Source organism: Taeniopygia guttata, chromosome 5 (assembly GCF_048771995.1).
Source record: "Taeniopygia guttata chromosome 5, bTaeGut7.mat, whole genome shotgun sequence".
In the NCBI taxonomy this organism is placed as follows: domain Eukaryota; kingdom Metazoa; phylum Chordata; class Aves; order Passeriformes; family Estrildidae; genus Taeniopygia; species Taeniopygia guttata.
In genome coordinates this window covers 23842223-23863865 of record NC_133030.1, presented here as the reverse complement: position 1 = coordinate 23863865, position 21643 = coordinate 23842223, and positions in this window count along the sequence as shown.

The window sequence follows — 21643 nt, the reverse complement described above, 5'->3', positions numbered from 1 at the left end:
TTACCTGGAAGGGAAACTATTGACTACACATATTCTCTCAGTCTATTTCAATAACAAGCCAAGTGAATAAAATTACTTTTTTTACAGAACAGTCGAATGTCCTCAATGAGCTCTTTCAGTTTGAGATTTGAGTATATGCCTAATTTTCCTGTTGCACAACTTAAGAGTTTCTACCTGAGTTATGTTTTATTTCATTTTAGTAAGTAGGAATATCTATATTTACACAATTAGATGGAATGTGCATATTTGCCACAGCAGTAACTGGTCAGCAGTTGGTATGACTGAGGCCCTATTTCCATGTGTGAACTCCTAGTCAGCAGAACATTCTTGTGCTTTTCTTTGACCCCAACATTAATCACTAACAAACATGGTTGGACAAATGAGATAATTAGCAGTTTTTAAATAAGATTTTTTTCCTTGCACTCCAAAGTAAATAGTATCCTACTGAATAACTGGGAAAGTAGCAAGATTAATTTTCTTTTTCTCCAGGGCTTCCAAGTGAACCCTTTCATGGAAAAAGCACATGTAAGTAAAGAACCTCATTTGATAGGTATGTGAAGAGTACTCAAATCTATTAATATTTATTCAGAAAAATTAATTATAAGAACAGTAATAAGCTCATAGTGTTTTACTCAAATTGTGTCCCATTACAATTAAGTTGATCTCAAGTCATTAAAAAGATTGTTTTAAAAGCTAATAGTTGTGTTGGTCTTTCTCGATTTTCTGTAACTCAGATGAACTTGATTTTTAAATAGACACTTGGTATGCACCCATGATTTCCGGGCATTAGCCTCTGGATGTACATAGTTGAGCAGTTAGTCAACATCTCTAAATAATACAAACATTGACTCTTCAAGGTTATGATGAAGACACTTTCACTCCAGTGTAAAATTTTCTCAAATAAGAGGCTTAGAGCTACAGTGTTTGTACCTCACATATGTCATTTCAGAGGTTAAAAAAAACCCAGTAATTTTTAAAGCAACAAAACCTTGACTTTGTTCAAGGGAAGTCTTCAGAAATAGTTCATTCACTTCTGAAGGGTCTCACTGGTTTGTAGAAGTAATACGTGGACAGATTTTTCTTCAGATACAAAAATCTCGGAAACTCTCAGAGAAACAGGAAAGTCTGGAGAATCCATAACTCACAGGAGAGCTTTATCTAGACTGCAGTATCCCACACAATATTTGATATTTCCATAGCACATTCTAGATTTACAAAACCTGAGAACACCTCAGGAAGGTGGGAAAATGTTAATCTCCCCATTTCTATACACTTAGAAAGTAGGCCATGTTATTCATTCATTTCATGAAAAGATTTTCCTTCTTTTTTGTTTCACAATGAATACATTTTTTTTGAACTGTCAGTCAAAATAAAGTGCAAAGACCACAGTGCAGGAAAAATGGCATATAAATGGATTTTGTAAATTCTTTCATGTCTATGCATACATGACAAAAAGAAGGTTTCCAAATGTGGATGGTTAAAACACAGTACAGTTCACAAACTGCTAGATCAGCCTCTACGTTGCAGCCATTTTCAATATATTGCTTTTGGAAGTCAAAAAACATGAGAACTTTTCTTACACTAAAAGTTAACCCTATTCCACTACAGAATGGGCCAGAATTTGGGAGTGTGGTAAATTAAGATGTGCAAATAGGTGATTTTAGCACCTTTTCATAACTCCATTTCCAGTGCTGCTCTGTGCCAGAGTGTATAACTATTACTGAAAATGGGGGTCTGCCTTGGCCACAGGAGTGAATATGCATCAGCTGCATGTGAAATAGCTGGCTGAATAGTAAGTTCTTATTTAGCTCTATAAATGCAAAGTTAGTTCCTCTGAATGGATTAACATGTGCAGTTATTCTAGGCACTTATACATTTATTTTGATTACACCCTATGTTTTATTTACATCAGTTAAAGGCTTATGTGGATTTGCAGCCAGTTATACAGGCTTTAAAAGAAGCCAACAGAAGCGTAGCAGAGTAGTTTGGGATATTCTGTTCTTATGTCAGGTTGTCCTTAACAAATGCCATTCCACTTTGACAAAAAATAGTATCTTTCTTCTATTAGAACAACAGCCTTGACAATACAGATACTGTCACTGTTTTGTCTGGCTTAATTGCTGATTTAACATCAGTGTGGTCAACTGACCATGCTAATAGGATTTATGCATAGCTTGAAGAACTTGTCCTCTATATTCTCGCTAAAGAGTTTCTGAGCACAGGTGCCAATACAACAGCTTGTGTCCTCGCAGCTGCAGACTCTGATTCAGAATATTGGCATCTTGAAAGAATCCTAACATGCACAGTAAAATTGAATGTTACAGCAGTGTGTACAGACAACTGGCCTCTTTCTTCTTCCCTCTTCCACAGAGCATAAGTGAAGTTATCTGGAGTACTGGATCATCAATGTATAAAGGAAGTCCTTGACCAGAAATGTCAAGGACAGAAAAAGCCACTTTTTTTTAATCATATTTAGCTTTGAAAAATCCTATCACTTCAGAGTAGAAGATTAGCAAGGATATAAGCCAATCGAGTTGATAAGATGCCTAGTGGATACCAGAGATAAACGGCTTTATTGTGTGTTTATCTTGTAGGGGCTAAATTTTGTCCTTACTGTCTTCTCTTTCTACATTTATCTTGGAGTTTCTTTGCAGATGAAAAGTTTATTGAAAGCTCCTCAAGGAGGCACAATTTCATATCCTACTGAGAACTTTTTTTTTTTTTTAATGTACTGGCATATCATTAAAACATAGGATGTACAGAGATTAGAGACAGGAACTGAACAAAATCAATGACATTCAGTCCAAGAGGAGCCAGAGAACAGTTCACTTGCTAATATCTGAAAGAGGAATGACTCTGAATGCCACAAGCTTTTCTCACTGGTGCTCCAGGACAGGTATTTGAGCCCTGAAACAGTGTTACTTATGAAATAATGGACTGTAATCCAAACCATCTTTCTACAGAGAGAAATAAAGTCATAAAGGGGCAAAAAAAGCTTGAATTTTTGTGCCCATCCCCAAAGTTTGGAGACAGCTGAAAACACATAACTAGAGTTTACATTCTGTCATATGACACAATCATTAAAATTTGCAGCAGGTTAATTGGAATGCTAAGCCAGCATCTGGGGAAATCTAAAGGCAACAAACAATGTGTCTTAAAGCTGCTGAACATCAAAGAGAGAAAACTCTCTGATAGTTGTTTACTTATTGCTTTTCCACTCTCCTTTTGTTACAGGAGGGACAGCTACCTTAGGCATCCCAATGCATGACTGCTTGTTCTAACATGGCTTTTATCACCTTCATTCAGAGCCCCATGAGGGCAGGGAACCATTTCTTATTTTGTACACTGGAGCTGTGAATTCTACCTTTAGGTGACTCGGAGGACTGAAGCAGAGGTAATGAGACAAGGCAGGCCCATTTTCACCAGAGTTCATGGAGTGTAAGATTAATTAGTCGAAAGAGTCTCCCCTTGGGATTGACTTTAAAAGGCAAAATATGTTGAAATAAAGTATCACAAATCTAACTTTTAGTCTCAACAGCCCTACGTGTCAAGCAAATGAGTATTAGTTTCCTCATTGATCAAATAGATAAAACCAAAGTATACAGATTATGCAGAAAACACATAATGTGTTTTGAAGGGTTCAGGGTTTGGGCTTAACATTGTGACTCATAATAACACATATATCTTGTGTTGTTTGTGCTGTAGTAAAATGACAGCACCATGGTGACATTGACGCTGTGCTGACAATGCTATTCAAGTAGGGACACATCTTGCTTGTTTTCCCAGTGGATGAAATTTTTTTCCAGCTCCTGTCTCATGAAGACTTGGTCAGCAGCTACACTTCAGATCCAAGTTTAATAGTGAAATTCTTGCAGGGTATGCAGAAAAAGAGCCAATGTTGTGCTATTAATATTTATACCTTGGGTTTTCTATCTCTCACTATTTTTTCACCATTTGTTGAAGATCTGTCTTTTTGCTGTACCAAGTGCAGCTCAGCTTACCAGTTTGCAGTACCTCCACACACCCTGGGGCCAGCACAGACAGTACTTACTGATGGTGAGCTGAGCACAGGAACCACTTCAGGAGCTGAGATGCAGAGGCATCCTTTGTTCAATTAAGCATTTCCTCCTGCTGGAGCTGTGTTGAATTCCTGAACACTTATTTACTTCCTTATTATTTGCTTAATTCAATTGCATGGCCTGAAATTTTCTTTTCTGGGAAGAGAAGGCTCTTCCTTACACGCCCCTTTGAGCTTTGTGGACTCTACCAATTTGTTTGCTGCTGGTAGATAGAAGCAAACAGCTTCACTCCTGTTCTTCCCAATTAAAATATCCAATGCTTTCTCATTCCTTACACTTCTCTGTAGATAGCTCTTCTAATTCTATTGCTTCACATTTTTATTATTAAATTTTCATTGTTTTCAAGGTTTTTTATTTAATAAAATAAAAAAAAATCCAGCAAATAATGGAATTGTTTAGGTTGTAAAATATGTCTAAGATCATAATAAGTTAACTGTTAACCCAGCACTGCCAAGTCCACTACTAAACCATATCCCCAGAGTGCTACACTTGCATGTCTTTTAAATACCTTCAGGAATGAGGACTCAGACACTTCCCTGGGCAGCCTGTTCCAACACTTGATAACCTTTCCAGTGAAGCATTTTATCCTGATATCCAAACTAAACCCTCCCTGGTGCAACTTGAGGGTTATTCCTTTCATCTGTCACTTGTTACCTGGGAGAAAAACCAACTCCCATCTGGGTACAACCTCCTTTCAGGTCTCCACTCTTTTTCTTCAGGTGAAATAGCCCCAGCTCCCTCACAAACTCCTCATAAGACTTGTGCTCTAACTACTTTATCAGCTTGTTGCTCCAACACTTCAATATGCTTCTTGTCGGGCCAAAAACTGGACTCAGTATTTGAGGTGTGGCCTCACCAGTGCCAGATCCAGGGGGATGATCACTGCCCTGGTCCTGCTGGCCACATTATTGCTGATACAAGCCAGGATGTATACTTTCAAGGTCCTATGAATTCCATTTACTGGATGACTGATTGGTTTTCCTGGAACAGAAGAGATTTTGGCAGGAGATAAAATGAGAATATTTATCACTTGTATTTATCACTTCTGAAATCCTAAATTATGTGTATATTTTAAAAAGGCATTAAACTTCTTCTGGGACTGCAATATTATAATTTACCTTTGCAAATTTCTATTCTGAATATAGGGTTTCTATATTACTGTCTAAACAATTAAGTAGTTGTTAACTAAACCACAACTAATTGCTACGGGGTAAAAATGCTTCTGTTCTACCACAACTTCTCTAATGTTTTACTAACTTACTGGTTGAGGGAATATTTAAGATGAGAAGCTTGATCCATATTAGCACCCCTAAAACCAAGTAATTCCCAGATAGATTTAAAAGCTTTGAGTTTTTGTTATGCCTCTAAGATACTAAAAGCTCAGTGCGCCAAATTGAGTGTTCAAAATTTTCAAAACTAAGTCAAGTCAGCATTTTCCCTTCTAAATCTACTATTCCATGTACTTTATGAAAATCCAGGTTCCATTACAAGGGGCACTTTCCACTGAGGCTGAGATTCTTTAGTGGGTATTTGGCAGTGCATCCTTTCAAGAAAAGCAAGGGGAAAGATAGTGTTTGGTTTCAAGAATGTCTAGGGAATCCATAGTAGCTTCAGTTTTCTGAGCTAACTGGAGACCACATTGCCTCCAAGTATCCCTTGTAATCAAACTTCTCTAGGTTTCAAAACTAGTCTGATGTTCCAGCTGTTGGTCTGTTGTAAGCGTTCCTGTAAATACCTTGAGCACGCAATTGGAATTTTGACAGCAAGTTCTTAGGGTGCTTTTCTGTTTTTCTGAGCTTAACATTGTACTTTCCAGTGCTAAAGGGTGGTAACCACAACTAAAAGGTATAGGTGCCCACTGCTACTGAAAACAACACGACACTCTAAAACGCTACTACACTCAAAACAAACAGGAGAGCCACTTGCATCCCGCCTCTTATTGTAGCATTGTCTAAACAGTTCTGATAGCACTGAGGCTTTTAGTACTTGATAGGGACTGAGAGGTTCATCTGCTCAGAAGCAAGAGCAAGAAGCAATGTGGTAGATCCCTTGGGCTCTTGCCATGAAAAATCAGTGGCTGTGAGCTCTCAGTAAGATCCTCTGTAGTAATTAACCATTTCGAACTTTATCCACCAATCACAGACTTCGTGCTCAGTGGAATTAAGCATCTCAGACCATTAGCTGATATTCCTCAGCAAGTCAAGATGCTGAAAGACTGTTATGTGTGATCCTTAATTTCCTATCATCTTTATCCCAAGATTATTGAATCAGCAGGCAGATGAACTTTAGTTTGTGATCCTCTGGCATGGTTCCAAGTACTGTAATATCTGAGATGATTTGCAAGACATTTATACATTTTAAATAGGAAGGAAAATTCTCCAAACAACTCCAAAATAGCTGAAGAACAGGTGGAACAAAATCCACAAATTATTTACAAGAGAACGTATGCTCCCTCCCATTCTTTTTTGCACATGGCTTATTAAACATCTTTTTCATACATTTGGAAGCTCTAAGGAAAATACTGTTGAGGCAAATGTATGTGTACATCTAGATGTTCACAGGCAGATGTAGTAAACCAAAACTGCCAATAAAATATGTCACAGACAGAATGTCCATATCATGTTTACAAGCTTAGTACTGATGTTTTTCAGAGGCTACTTAATCATAGGCCTGAACCTGTGAGTGTGTGCTGAGGGAGCTGTACATAAGTATAAAGGTTTGCATGTAAAGGTTTGGTCAGCAAAGTGCTAATGATCATTATTTCTGAATAGTAAAGATTTTTTTTCCATTTGCCATTCCATTCTGTGAGAGAGTAACATTATGGGATTCTTTTTTCATCTGGATAAGAGCTTTTGATGAGTGTTAAAGAAGCTAAAAGATGTATCTTAAAATATGTCCACATAACACAATGCAGTACCACCTGAGTTATCTGTGGGACGGTCGGCATGGAGCAGGGCACAACATGAGACCATTCAGAGAAACTGCCCTGCAGCCTTGAAGCAATATATCCCATGTCAACTAGCTCTGTATCTTAAAAGGGAGTTTTTGAAGCCTCTGTTATTAGTCAAAGTTCTCAAACCAGTTAATTTGGCACCAATATAGAGCCTCTGCCCAGTCCACGCTGTAGGACATTGCTGCTAGGACCTCTGAGAATTTTATTTTTAACCCCTTGTGCTGCAAGCTGCATATCTGCAAAACAGAAAAAGTAAAAATGCAATTGTACATCTTATGCATTTGTTAACTGTTTTTTCATCTATTAATGAAGAATTTATGCAAATAACAAGCAGTGTTAGAAAACACACACAGACACACACAAAAAAGGTGTTGTAACCACGATCATCTGTAGCAAATTTCTCTACAGATGTGCAAGACCTATCATCATCTTTCAGCAAAGCACTTAGATTTTTGCACTTCTTTGCTGAAGACTTTGTTTTGTGTGCCAGTAATTGCAATTATTCTAGTAATGACACTCTGTAGGTGACATCCTGGGGCTCTCAAAGCTTTCTGTCATAGCTGACAGTTATCATAAAACATGTTAGCTTCCCCAAGGGGAATGTCAGTCAAATTCCCCTCTTGCACTTTACTGTTCCGCATTAGGTATGTGCATGCATGTGTGCACACAACTTCTGGGGGCTGAAAAAGCAGAGCCTTTCTGTTAGGTTACCCAGAAGAATTTCATCACAGAATTCCAACTGAAGTACCAAAACAAGTTCCATATTTCCCTCTCTCTCTGGTGACCACCTACTCCACCTGTTTATTGTTGCTTGCATCTGGCTTGGGGAAATACAGGGACCTTGTTATCAGTCAGAACCACACATGCAGCAGCTGCCAGCTGGTTTGCTAAAACTTGGAGAGCTGTTTCCAATACATTGGTAAGCATTTGTTATGATAAAAGTGCTGACATAATTGCAACATGAAGCAAGTTTAAAGTGTCAATTTATATCAAGGGCATCAGTCAAATGCTTTTTGAAAAAAAAAAAAAGAACAAAAAATTCTTTGTGATGCTTTGTTTTTCCCATCCTGTATTAAACAAAAACAGTGAGTGGTCCTTGGGAAAAGCAGATTTCAGATTCTTTTGCAGAGCAAAAATACCCTGTAATCTTTGCAATTTTATAGTGTTTTCAAAGTTAATATCAGAATAAAAAGTCATTAATTTTCATGTTTCTGTGGATCACTATAGATAAAAAGTAATTACTAACCTTGTTCTGCAAAGGGGTTGGCAGAAATAATAATGTATTTTTTTGCAAGTAAGATTTTTTGTATGAAGAAATGTTACATAGCAACCTGCTTCTGCTTGAAAATAATTACCATCTTATTAAAGTATAAATACATTAAGTTAATAACCCAATTCTAGGAAAATTTTACAGAACTGTTCCATTTTTGTGTACAGAATTAAGATTTTATATTTTTATTATTCAGTTTATCTGCATCTTAGATAAATGTTAATATTTTTGATTATACCTTTCACTAGCCACTGATAAAAACAGATATGTATTGCTACATTTTTATAGAACACCTGCCATAGAAAGATCTTATGGATGTTCATGTATTGACTTTTAGAACTGTGCAAATCCAGAAACGCGATGGTTAAAGAAAACCTATGTGGAGATTATGTGTCTGTTTATATTGGAGGCAGGGGAACATTGGCAACTTGAAGGAAACTCAGGCAAGTTCCAAAACAATAACTTAAAGATATCTCAGATTAAATACAAAAAATATAGAGATTTCCAAGCTCTATAAATGGTAAAGGTCACTTCTAAAAAAAGTGGCTTCCTAAAAAAATATACATGACAATTTTTTTAAACTAAGAAAAATTTCTTAGTCTTCTGATTGAGTTTTGTATATCTTGAATGAAACCAGTTAGCATTTTATTTCCCATCATCCTGAATGACTTAGTGAAGTAGGAGAAACAAAAGTATGTTAACTGAGAAAAGAAGGAATACCAAGATTTACCAATGATGGCCACCTGCTGTCATGTTGCAGTGTGAATTTAATGGGAGTTTTAACGTTCAGCGCTCCAGTGAATGACAGATGCTGCTCCTAGCTCCTTTTTATTATGTTTTATCCTAATCTACAGTGGTAGATTGCTGTGATTTCCACCTGTGTTTTCAAACAGATCATACTTATTTCAGTTTAAGCACTACAAGTGTGATGATGGTCAAAGTAAAATCTCTGTGAGAAAGCACATCACTCCAGTGTTACTCCTGTAGGAGTGTGCAGCATTCCTGAATTTAAAATATCACTCAGCTTTGCAACAGAGCAGGCAGTTTCATAAGATCAGAACTGTATTAGGTTGCATAAGCTATATATGCTCACCTTGGACATGTGATGAGAATCACCCCAAGAATAAAATTAAGCAGAGGTATTGGGCCTACATCAAAGAATCTGTGGAGGAATTTTCACTGTCTGACCATTCAGGCGGTCTGGCAGTCACAGTCCCACTACCAGACACATTCACTGCTAGGACTGAAGTCCATTCTCACAGGTGGCTCCAGCGAGTTGACAGGAGCCCTGCTTGATTCCCTCCCTGCACCCCCCACACTCACACAGTCAGACGAAATTTCCTTACCAGCTCAACTTTTGGGTTCCCATAATAGAGTCTCCCATATTCCTTAAGGTATTCCTTAAAGCATTTTATTCACAGTGAAGTAACACAGAAACAGCTTGAGCTGATGCCTCTGAGGAGGCAGGGAGATCTCGCCTCAGCCTCCTTTTCCCCAGTTTAAACACCCCCAGCTTCAGCTGCTTCTTCTGTCTTGTGCTCCAGACCCTTCCCCAGCTCCACTGCCCTTCTCTGGCAAGCTCCAACACCTCAGTGTCCTTCTTGTAATGAGGGGCCTGAAACTGGCCCCAAGACTTGAGGAGCTGTGGTCTCACCAGTGCTGAGTACAGGGGGACAATCACTACCCTGGTCCTCCTGGCCACACTATTGCTGATACAGACCCAGATGACACTGGCCTTCTTGGCCACCTGGGCACATCCTGGCTCATGTTCAGCTGACTGTGGATCAGTACACCCAGGTCCTTTTCCACTGGGCAATTTTCCAGCAATTCTTTCTCAGCCTGGAGCACTGCATGGGGTTGCTGTGACTCAAGTACGGGACTTGGCAATTCACCTTTTTGCACCTGACACAACTGGCCTCAGCCCATCAATCCAGCCCGCCCAGATCCCTCTGCAGAGTGTTCCTGACCTCCAGCAGATCAACACTCCTGTCCCACGTGGTGTCATCTGTGAACTGACTGAGGGTGCACACAGTCCTCATGTCCAGGTAATTGATAAAGATATTAAACAGGACTGTCCCCAGCACTGAGCTCCAGGGAACAGCACTGTGTCTGTCTGCCAGCTGGATTTAATACCCGTCACTAATGCTGCCTAGGGGCTTCTTTTAGCTCTGTGAGGAGACATGGCTGCTATCACTCCTGGTCCTGCCCAGGTCTCATCAGCCACTGTTGCACAAGCTGCCAGCTCCTGGCAGCTCCCTCAGGAGAGCTTTAGCAGCTCTAAAATAGCTTACAAATTTATCTTGAGTTTTGTCAAGCTCTTCATGTCACTTTTACAGAAACCTACATAAAGAGGTCTTTTCCATTTTAATTAAGGAATAACAGGAACTAACTCAGTGAAGGATCAAATCCATAATGAAACAGTACAAAATAGTTTTTTATATTCCTAGTTTGACATGATTCCCTGGAAAAGGAAGATTCTATGCAATATGAAGAAAAATAATCTGAATTGACAGAAGATTTTATACGTTTGGTTTTGCAGTTCTAGATTAAAGTCTAAGTTGTAATTCATGGAGTTTTGTCTCGACCTGTAAGATAATTGTGAGATTTGGTCACAACTGCAACACTTATCAGAAATAATAATTTAGTTTGTTAAATGTTTCAGAAAGGGGCTTAATGTCAACCAGCACAACCGGGTGGAAATGGGTTTGCCTTTCTAAACAAGAAGCTTTAAGTAGTAATCAGCCAGCTACCTTCAGATTATACGTGTCTTTCTAGTGTTTATTTATTCAAGAGAGATAGGTATACAGCTGGTATTAGCAAAACAGTTCTGAACTTAGTTAAAATCTAACCAGTCAGATGGAACAACACAAGCTTAAATAACATACCCTAGGCTCATCACTCAGGGGATAAAAGCTGTGAGGAGGTGAAATTCCATTCCACAGAAGAATTCATACTGAACATGCATGAAAGCCAAAAAATTTTAAAATTTTCTGTTATAAAAAAAATATATTACAATTCTTTGCTCCTGACAAATAATTTTGGACCCTTTGGACGATCGCATGACCTAATATATTATCAAAGTATTTGAAGTAAGTGATTTCAAAATACAGCATGAAACGTTGTGTTTTGATGTTTAATTGAATGTTATATGAGCTATAAAAGCTTTTGAATTGTTGGAAAGATGAAGGAGACAAACACTTCTCATTTAACAGTGTTAGCACAATGTTAGTTGTGACTTCCTCAAGATAATCTCACATTCTGCTTGTTTAACTGTGATTTTCAAAATACCAAACATATACCATGAAGTAAGGTTTTATCTTCTCTTTTAATTTATTAAATTAGTTCCTAGCATCTTTATTCATCTTTGATGTGTTTATTGCCATCAGCTGAATCTACCAGTTCAGCAAGTTTATCCAGAAATAATTTTTTACTAGAATGAATTGGGAATGAGATGGTATGGAAAAGACACACATATTGGTGGGTTTTTATTTGGTTGCTTGGTTTTTTGGTTTTTTGTTTTTTTTTTTGGTAGAAACAAGCAACCTTTATATTCCAGTTTAATTTAAAATATTTTCTAATAAAAGGTTTATAACAGAAAGCTTTTCAATCTTATGGTTATACTTGTACTGTTCCCTTTAAGCTGCAGGAGTCTTCCACTGTGCATGTCAGCCCCACTGAAGTCTTTACTGTGCATATAAAAAGCCTTGCCTAAAAAAAGCCTTTGTGGGGATTATGTAACCAACCATTGTCAAAAGTAAGGAAGAAGCATTTATATGAGCATATTTTTATAACCACAACCATATGCAAACCATTTACCTTACAAAGCATTTACATTACAAAGCATTTATGTTATATCATATTCCTAAAAAATTTAATTTATTTTTCAAATCCTTCCATTCTTGGGTAAATGTACCTATCCAAGCAATTGCCTTGTGAACTTTGAAGTGGGACAAGGTTTCTTTAAAAATGTTTTTATTCCCCTTGAACAAAAGTACAAATATCAACTGTATGCAAAATCTTAGCTTTGTTTCAGACATGATTAGTGCTTGAAAATGAACATGCAAGCTGATACACAGCAGTAAATATATCTCTCTAGGGAGAGAAAGGGGAAGCGGGTCACAGTTATAATCCCACTGCTGTTAGCAGTGGTTCTCTAAGAGGGTCAGGGCAGTTTCCCAGCCTGATATCAGGTCTTGATGACAGATAGAGATTTGCTTTGTTTCAGAGCATTAGAGTAGCCCTGATTAATAAAACACTGACCGAATAGTTGATGCTAAGGCATCCTGTTTCTTTTGCTTGCAAAATCTAATCCAAAACCAAGTTGAAGGGTTTTAGATCATACAGAAGAAAATAAAGAAGTATTAAATGTGCCTGTTCTCTGCTTTATCTTTCTCCAGTAGTTGCGGACTTGTTTGTTTGTTTGTTTGTCTGCTTGTTTGTTTTTTCTTGTCACTTTTGACAAAAATGCAAGAGTTCTGATATTTTTGTCTTTTTGGAAATGCGTTATATACTCAGCTCTTTCCCAGCTGATTTCACATCTACTCACTTGAAATGTTCTGTCTGGTAATACAGCCTGCTGCTTGTGTATTTACCATGACACCTTTCAGTGCAGTGTACGTCAAGTGGCTTTTTCTCTCCAGTCTGCAAAAAGTAGTCTTTTGAGCTAGTGTTAGAAAATAACCTCTATGTGGGGTTTTTTCATTCATTTTTTTTATTGTTTGATTGACCACTTGTATGTTTATTTGATTATGATTATTGTCTAAGACAGTAACAACTTCCTGATAATTGGATAGTGTACTTTTCCATTTAATGTATTTAATATCCCTTACTTTTTGTCAGGTAATTAAATTTTAATTACACTGTTTAAAGAAAAGGGCCTTGTTGTTTTTTCACTATTTTGCCATCTATATTAATTCAATATAAATTTTTAAAATACCTTTTTCTAATACTTAATACACTGTTTTCTACTTGAAGACATAAAATTCTAGAAGGCAGAATATTTCCATGTAATTTCAAAGAAAGCAAAGCCTGGAGTTAGTTAAAACAAGCCTTATATTATACTCCTTGTCTAAGTGGAAATTTCCAAGCAGATGAGCAGGAATTTCACCAATGATTTAAAAAGATAAAATAATTTCAGAAAACTGAACAATCAAGACTGGATCAGTTACAAGGTAGACAATTCTTACTTATGCCTGTCAAGAAACTGGTAGCTAAAAGATGCACAATAATTTATGTCCAAAGTTGACAAATGCTTACAGGTCAAAACAAGCAAAACTTGTCTCTTTTTTCTGAAACCTGATGACAGCAGCAAAATATCCCATTGCAGACCTGTCAGTCATAATAAGATGCACTATGCTGAAGTGATGTAAAAACACAAATAAAAACATTCAATAATAGCTAAAGAAAATGAAAGTATCTTCTACCCACATAGCAGCCTTTACTTTCTCACCCAAGTCTTTGCTAATGAAAACAGATTTAAGAGGCGGGGTATTTATTATGGAAGAAAGTTAAAGAAAAGGACTTGTCAGTTTGATGGAAGATGTTATTTGTGAAACAAAACCAGAACATGATATAAATTGCAAGACTAACTCAGGAAGGGCCAGCCCTGCATGGGTAATATGTATATTGTATATGCATAGGTATATTTCTTCTAGTTGATGTAAACAACTTGTTATCATTCTGGATTAAAAGATACCAGAAGACTGAGCCAGAGGAAATGAGTGTATGGAACACGTCTTGTACAATACTTACCAAATACAACTTGCTGTGAGTGAAAAATGAAATTGTTCTGTATAGCCATACATTATAATGATATAATCTTGGAAGAAAAAGGTTGTTTACTACGTGAGAAGTACTGTGGAGTTTATCCCAGCTTTACCACAGAAGAGCAAGTTATTCAGTCATTTGTTGGCATCTTTGAACCTTAGTTATCTATTGCCTCTTTGGTGTGTGAAAGTTCAGTCAGCCTGGTCTTAAGCCTTGACTTTTGTGGTCACTAATAGTACTTAGATGGAGTTCCAGACTTCTTCCAAAAGAGCATGACTATAAGACAAGTGAGAACTAATTGTTTTAGAACCAATTTCCAGTTGGTATGCAAGTCTGATGCACTGATTTTTCACTTGTTTACAAGTTTATAGAGAACCTGCATCCCTATTAAAAGTCTGAAGCCCTGCTGAGTAAATCCACTGATTTTAACACAGGGCTACCTCTATGTATGCTCTAGATCTAATGGTTTATCAAAATCAATCTTACAGTCTTTGCTATTATGAAAAAGCTATTTACAGAGAACAAATAAGAGGAACTATTTGCTAATAGAAGTCAGTTTAGAATGGATTTGAACCTTGCTGGGGACAGTTTTCATGTATCAATTTAAAAACTTACAACAGAGCATGAAGTGATATAAACATGCATCTCTAAACTATTTCTCCTGAAATCAAGGAGAAATATAAGTAGAAGTCAAATGTTTTGCTACAGTCATAAAAAATTAATATGTAATTTTCCAGGTACTTTCAATCATACACCCGCCCTGCCATGAACAATCTAAACTTGCTTTCTTCTAAAGTAAACAGTAAAAGGCAGCTAAATTAACATAAAAGTCTTAGTGCAAATAGCTAGAAATAAGCTTCAGTCAGTCATAGTTACAGCTTGCTACTGAAGGTTTGGTTTTTAAGGTCGTGCATCACACCCCCATTTCCAGGATCTCAGAAACGCTCGTTGGGCCTCAGCCTTGACGAGCGCCACCTCAGCTTAGCCTCTCCTGAGCGCCTCAGGAGCAGTGTCTGCTCCCAGAAACTGCTGCTGCCTCACAAGCTCCTGCTTTTTTTATTGTGAACAGCCTTGGAAATTATTTTTCTTGCTTGAATGGCGTAACATCTTTGCTCTCACACTTTCAAAGAGTTTCCCAAACCGTGGCCAGGGAGGGCGATCCAAAAGGAGGCCTTGGAGCTCTCCTGGCTGCAGTGAGGGGGATGAGCCCCTCGCCATGAGGGGACAGCTCCCAGAGCCAGCGAGCTCCTGTTTGCTGCACTCAGAGGCTGCTGAAGGACGATGGATCCCGGGCTGAAACCCCCACTCCTCGAGGCCCAGCCCTTGGCCCCTTCAGGAGACACAAGGACATCCAAGGTGAGCATTTCACTGCCTTCCAGGGCAGTTTGTCACAGGTACCGTGCACTGACTCTATCTCTGTGTGCATGCAAGGATGCAGATGCTAGGGCTGCTCTCTTAGAGGTTTGAACACTTTGGATATCTAAGTCAGTTAGGCCTGAAAACAAGTTTAATATAAGTTATATCTAAGTGAAATGCTGGTAAGTCTTGATCCTTTACTAAATTGTTAAGCTTAATATATAAGTTTAATTACGGTTAAGTTTGAGTGCTGTTAAACCTTTAGGCCATATTCCTTTTGCATTCTTGCCATTCCTGTCCTTTTTGTCACACACACACACACACACACACACACACACACACACACATACACACACAGATAGTTCTTGGTATATTTCACTTTGGATTGATTGACTGGATTTTGTTTGTAGCATTTTTTCCCTTGGTGTGCCTTAACCCAGTAGAGTGAACCTTGCCAATGAAATTTGTCGTGCAGTTGCTTTATATTACATCTGGTTTTCACTGATGCCCCACTGGTGACTTTTTTAAAGTGATCTCAAGCACTCATTATTAACAGTTTTATGAATCATATCATTGCCATGTTTCAAAAGCCAATAAAATCTCTACTGTAAAGAAAAACAAAACCTGTTTTTCGAATATACACATTCTGTGTGTTTATAGTTATTTTAATTGCAACCACTATTTCAGCAATTGTGCTAAAAAAAAAATCATTAAATACAGTTAAACCAAATAAAGGATGGTGAGGCTACATCCCCACTCCTTCTTAAAGTCAGTAGAAACTTCAAGGCAGTTGGCACAAATACTTGAATATAAAATGAATGCCACTAGATGACAGAAAGTTTTGTTCAGATAAATTCTGTTGTTTATTTTGGGAAAAAAAAATAACAACCATACTATTACTTTCCAAAGTCATTATTTATCACATCAAAACTAATACTAATTTGATATTTTCACTGGGATTCTGGAGAACTCATAGGATATTATCCACAGTCTTTAAAAATCAGTGTAGTCAGACATTAACTTTCAGCTTTAAAATAAAGAGGTAAGTCTTCTGTTCACTTTGCATGATGTTAACTGAAAATTTTAGGTCCTGTTTCTATTTTCTACTTGTATATTTAGTATTGATTAACTCTGGCATACAGCCTTAGCAGTGTCATTAAAATTCCTTTCTGTACAGGAAATGAGGCAGAGAACAGTGTAAAAGAGTGTAAATGGACATTTCACTGTCCATTTACAGATTTTTTTTTGTCTGTGCATGTCTTTAAAAGAAAAAAATACTTGTTAGTTGTATTTATGATTTATCCAGCAATTTCAGCAACAAATAATATGAGCAGATGCTATTAGAAAATTAAAGACACCAAGATTCAAACCTTATCTGAATATAGAAAAAAAAGTATATTAAAAAAAAAATGCTTACCAGGAGCCAGCTCCAGGGTCTGTGAGCTGAGTGTCAGTTACAGCCAAGCAAGCACAAACAGTGTGCTAGGCATGGAGATACAGATCTTGATGGTCAGAAGGACTGACAACAAGAATTTACTAGAATATCTACAATATTTTCCAGCTAAGTTCTGAGCATAACAAAATTATTTGTGTTTCTAATTTCTACTTATTTTTAAATGAACTGAGGCATCACAAACAAGTTTGACTTAAGCCTTATCCTGGTGTTAGGGATTCATATGATCACACACTTTCCCTCTGAGCAGATGTGTGCTGAAGAGCAAACCCACTTTGAATTTGGACTGTCATTAGGTGTCTGAGGCAACCCTACCTGGACTTAAAGCAGGGAGAGTACAATATGACATCAGCTGAAGTGAGAGGAGGGGACACCTTGTCATGACATAGCCAATCAAAGATGGGCAGCAGACCGTCTCTCCAATAAGTCATTGCTCTGGTACTTCCCCTATGCAAAACTTCCTGTGTTCAGGCAGCTGTGAAGGGGTCAGTGATACTCAGTAACCAAATAAACACCAAGATAAACCAGAGAATTTTTTAAGAATTACAATTTTTTTTAGGACAGGGCCAGGAAGTTTGCTGAAGGAAGAGGGGAAGATAGGTGGATCATGGGTAAATCGCATGGGATAAGGAATGGAAGTTCTGACAAACATTTCCTACAATGAATGACTAGCAGGAAAGAGTTGCTACATATATAAATCCACACTTTATTCTAAAATATCCCATTGAGTAGGCTTATGTTCTGCGTTATACTTAAACATACTTGAAAACCTTTGCTGCTAGATATTAAAGATTAATAAATAACTTGAGACAAATTTTTCATCTCTTTCTCTTTTGCACTTCATTTTTTTCTGAAGTTTTTTTTTTTTATTAGATGAATACTTACCACAATAATTAAATACCACCAACAATAAAAAATGCCTGTGATATTCATGAGTTTTAATTCAATGAACAGTAAAAACATAGAAGCTAAATTCAATTACAGTACTAATACAAGGGAAAGCCATGTCCATTCCTCATGGAACAATAAGTTTGACCTGCCAAGAATCCATTGTACAGTTTGGATGCAGATTTTGTGTAGTAAAAGCAAATGCTATCTGAAGTGTCCATGGATCTGGTTTGAATTTTGTGAAATGTATCATTTCCTTAGAATGAAATGAATGTCAGTGAGGGATAAATGCACAAGGTACATTGGGTTGATGAATATGCTAACTTTAAATCAAAATGGAAAGTTGAAGTCTGGATTGTGCTGTCACCTTAATGTTTTTCACAAGATGAGATAAGAGCATAAGCCTCATGTCTCAGGTTAAGACTCTTTCTGGGGAATCCTGCTTTTGTAGGTATTATGCCTAATAGCTATTCCATTTGCTGAAGTTCAAAATCCTCAGCTCACTTTTCATTATAAATATATGAACTTGCCCATTTTAAAAAAAGAATCTGTAAAGAAAACAGCATCCTGGCAATGAAAAGTTCAATTTCTATCCTTCAAGTGCCAAAAGTTCTCATTTTTATTCTTCTGACAATTTGACATGCATAGGATGGAGATGCTACATAAGGTGATACAAAAACTGATGAATTATCTCCTGCCTCTGGGTACAAATCAATCATCATTGTTAAATATTATAGATCAATTCATTTCAGGCACACATGCTGCATGTTATGAATGGGCTCTCCTTTAAAAAGATTTCATGGTCTGTGTTTATATTGCAAAAGATGTTTTACACTGTTTCAGTTCCATCAATGATGGCTTGGTGGATAAGAATTATTGCTCTTGTTGATAAATCAACACCAAGTCAGCATTAATTTAAAATAAGGACTACCAATAGGATTGACGTTTTCTGGAGGTGCACCTGAGAGGCAGGGCCCTGAGCACAACCACATTCTCCTGGGGGTCTGAACAGCAGGGCCCAGGCCACCACAGCCCAAAGCTGCTTCCCTCCTGCTGGAGGTCTTCAGGTGATGCTCCACAGCACCACTGGGTGAGGCCTGGGACAGAGCTGAACCCCCACCCCATGGGAGCTCACCTGGGATGAAGGTCTAGTGCTAAAGCCCACTGAGGATTCCATTGCCATTGCCTCACAGCTGGGTCACTGCCTGGTCCTAGGCTCCTTCTCTGGCCCCCAAATATTTCTGAGATTTTCATAATCTTTAAAGATTAAGGCCCAAAATGCTGCTCAAATTTATGAGGATTCTTACTTGGCAGATGAAAGAAATTAAAAATGAGCCCTTGTTCTCTGTCTCAGATATGTATTTTGATGATGAGTTTAAGTTTCTCTAGACTTTTCAAAATGCCTATGTTTATTGAAGCACACAGGTACATTACATGAAGGGCTTTAAAGCATTCACTTCAGACTCCTGATGTCTGTCTGTATCTGAGGTGTTTATCAAGTTTCTTCATTTTGTCATGTCAGTTTTAAACCCAGTAAAGCGGTGTAGGGCAATATTTTAAGATCTCAGAATTGTTCTGAAAAGAAATTCAACAAAAAACACTTTGTGTTTTTGTGCTAGAACTGGTCAGGTCCAGGTTGACCCACCAACTATGTGGCTATGAAACCCATAGATGTGTCTGGAAATCCCTGATCAGCTGCTGAGAGAGGACTTGATCTCTGGCCATGAACTGGGGCTGAATATTCCCAAGATCAGAAATGTAAAGAGACTTTTAGTTCAGAAGCGGAGTCCTGAATTTGATCCCAAGCAATGGGAAGGGAGCAGCAGCTATCAGAAACCATTCTACAGTTACAGCTTGATGCAACACTGTAAGCCATTATAGAAGTACAAGTATTAATTTTAGGTGTATCCCAGACAACTCAAAATTAAGTTGCCACAAGCCATACAAGGGGAAGTGAGAACTGGGATCTAAACTAGCTGGAGTTTAAAAAGCAGATATGTCCCAGGAGGTCTTTCCCATATGAATGCTGGGTTGATTTCTGTTTCCAAAATTGTCCTGTGTATTCTTACTGACAAAGTCTGTCTGTGCTAGCTTAGATATTGATATCTAACACAGCAATATATGCACAGAAGCCAAGCACTGCAATATTACAAATTCAGAGATGGTTTACCCACACTGCCATCTACAGAATGTTACACAGATCAGCAAATTATGAGAGATGTTATGTTAACAGATTCTCCCTTTTTTTTTTCTCACTTTCACTTCTTTTTTTTTTTTTTTTTGATAAACGCATATAGCTCATTCACATATTTGCTTTTTATATGAATTTACAATGGTAAACTGCAATGCTGTACTGTGAACACCTTTACAAGTATTACTGTCTAGCAGTCCTACAGATTATTTCATTTTATTAATGTCTGTTTTATGGCTGGTGTGCATTTTACTGCAACTCTCTCCGTTTTCTTGTCAGACATCCTGTGATAGTGTGCTACCTTAAAAAATAATCTGTTAGGTCTATTGCCCAGTACTGTAGTTCAGTGCACAATCCCAGGGTTCACAGGAGCTCACTCACTGCCTGTCTGCTAAATTATTCCACAAATATTCTCACTTTAGCTTAATTGTGATATCTGTGCTGATATGTGACTAGTGTGGGCAGATGAGAAACTTCAGTGTACAGGTGAGTGCCTTTTAGTGTTTGCCCAGTAGTCACAATTCTGCTGCTGCTCCATTCATGACCCAGGCAGCATTTAGAGTAGAAGCAAAAAGTTTAAAGCTGTTTCATTCAAAGTACCACACTAGGGAGGAATAGCAAATGATGCAATCTCATCAGCAAGACTTGGCAGTTATATGGTAGATAAAGGAGGCTGAGGAGTATTGTGTATGTTCAAGAATTCTCTAAATATACTGTAAAAATACACCACTTGTCATTCTTAATGATTCTCTGCTGCCACTTACAGTGACTGGAGCTCCATTTGCAGGGTTTTTTTTCATTTGAAATCATTTCAGTCTTGGAACAAATTGAGTAGATCACAGAGAGTTCACATTTCAAAGTGCTGAACAGAAACTTCCCTGGTTTGGATGGTTTTTGTAATTCACTTCTGCCAAGATTTTTTCCCAGGCACATAATACACTGTATTGCTGGTATACAAAACTTTGACTTGTATAAATAAATGAGTCACATTCTCCTGTTTGAATGATTCATACTTATATACAGCAGTAGGAAATAACATACTATACAGAATCTTACAGAGGTAGCCTGTGTTGCTGGCACAACAATGGGATGGGATGCCTAGCATTGAAAGATAATGAGATTTTCTGTGAGCTGAATATGTATAGTAAGCCCTTGGGATTCAGTCTAAGCATGAAAAATAGACAGCAGATTATGAGAAGCAAGAGAGATGAAGATAAACTTTTAAGATCATTCTTCAAAAAAGTGCTTAATTTTTAAGCATTTACAATAGATCCACCAGAGAACAGTTCAGACATTGTTTTTCATATTCAGGAAGTATTACCTCAATCCTGATCCATCACTCTGTCCTGATCTTTTCAAAGACTGAGGGATTTCTTTCTGTCCCTCAAGAATAAATAAAAGGAATGCAAACAAAATCTTCCCTGACTTTATTCCTGTTTTTAGATGCCTTACCAGAAGTCATCTCTGGAAGTATATATTATCAGTCTCTAATTTTAGAAATGAGGGAGGTTGTCCACATGATGACATCCATATTTTGTCTTGCAAAGAATGGCAACCTTCAAAGATTCAAACAAACCAATTTTTTACAGTTATAGATAAGAAAACCCACCACAGACAACAGAGAGCCTGACACTGGCTTGAGAGGAGCCTTGTGTGGGCCAAGGTTAGGAGTTGATCTGCTGTGAAT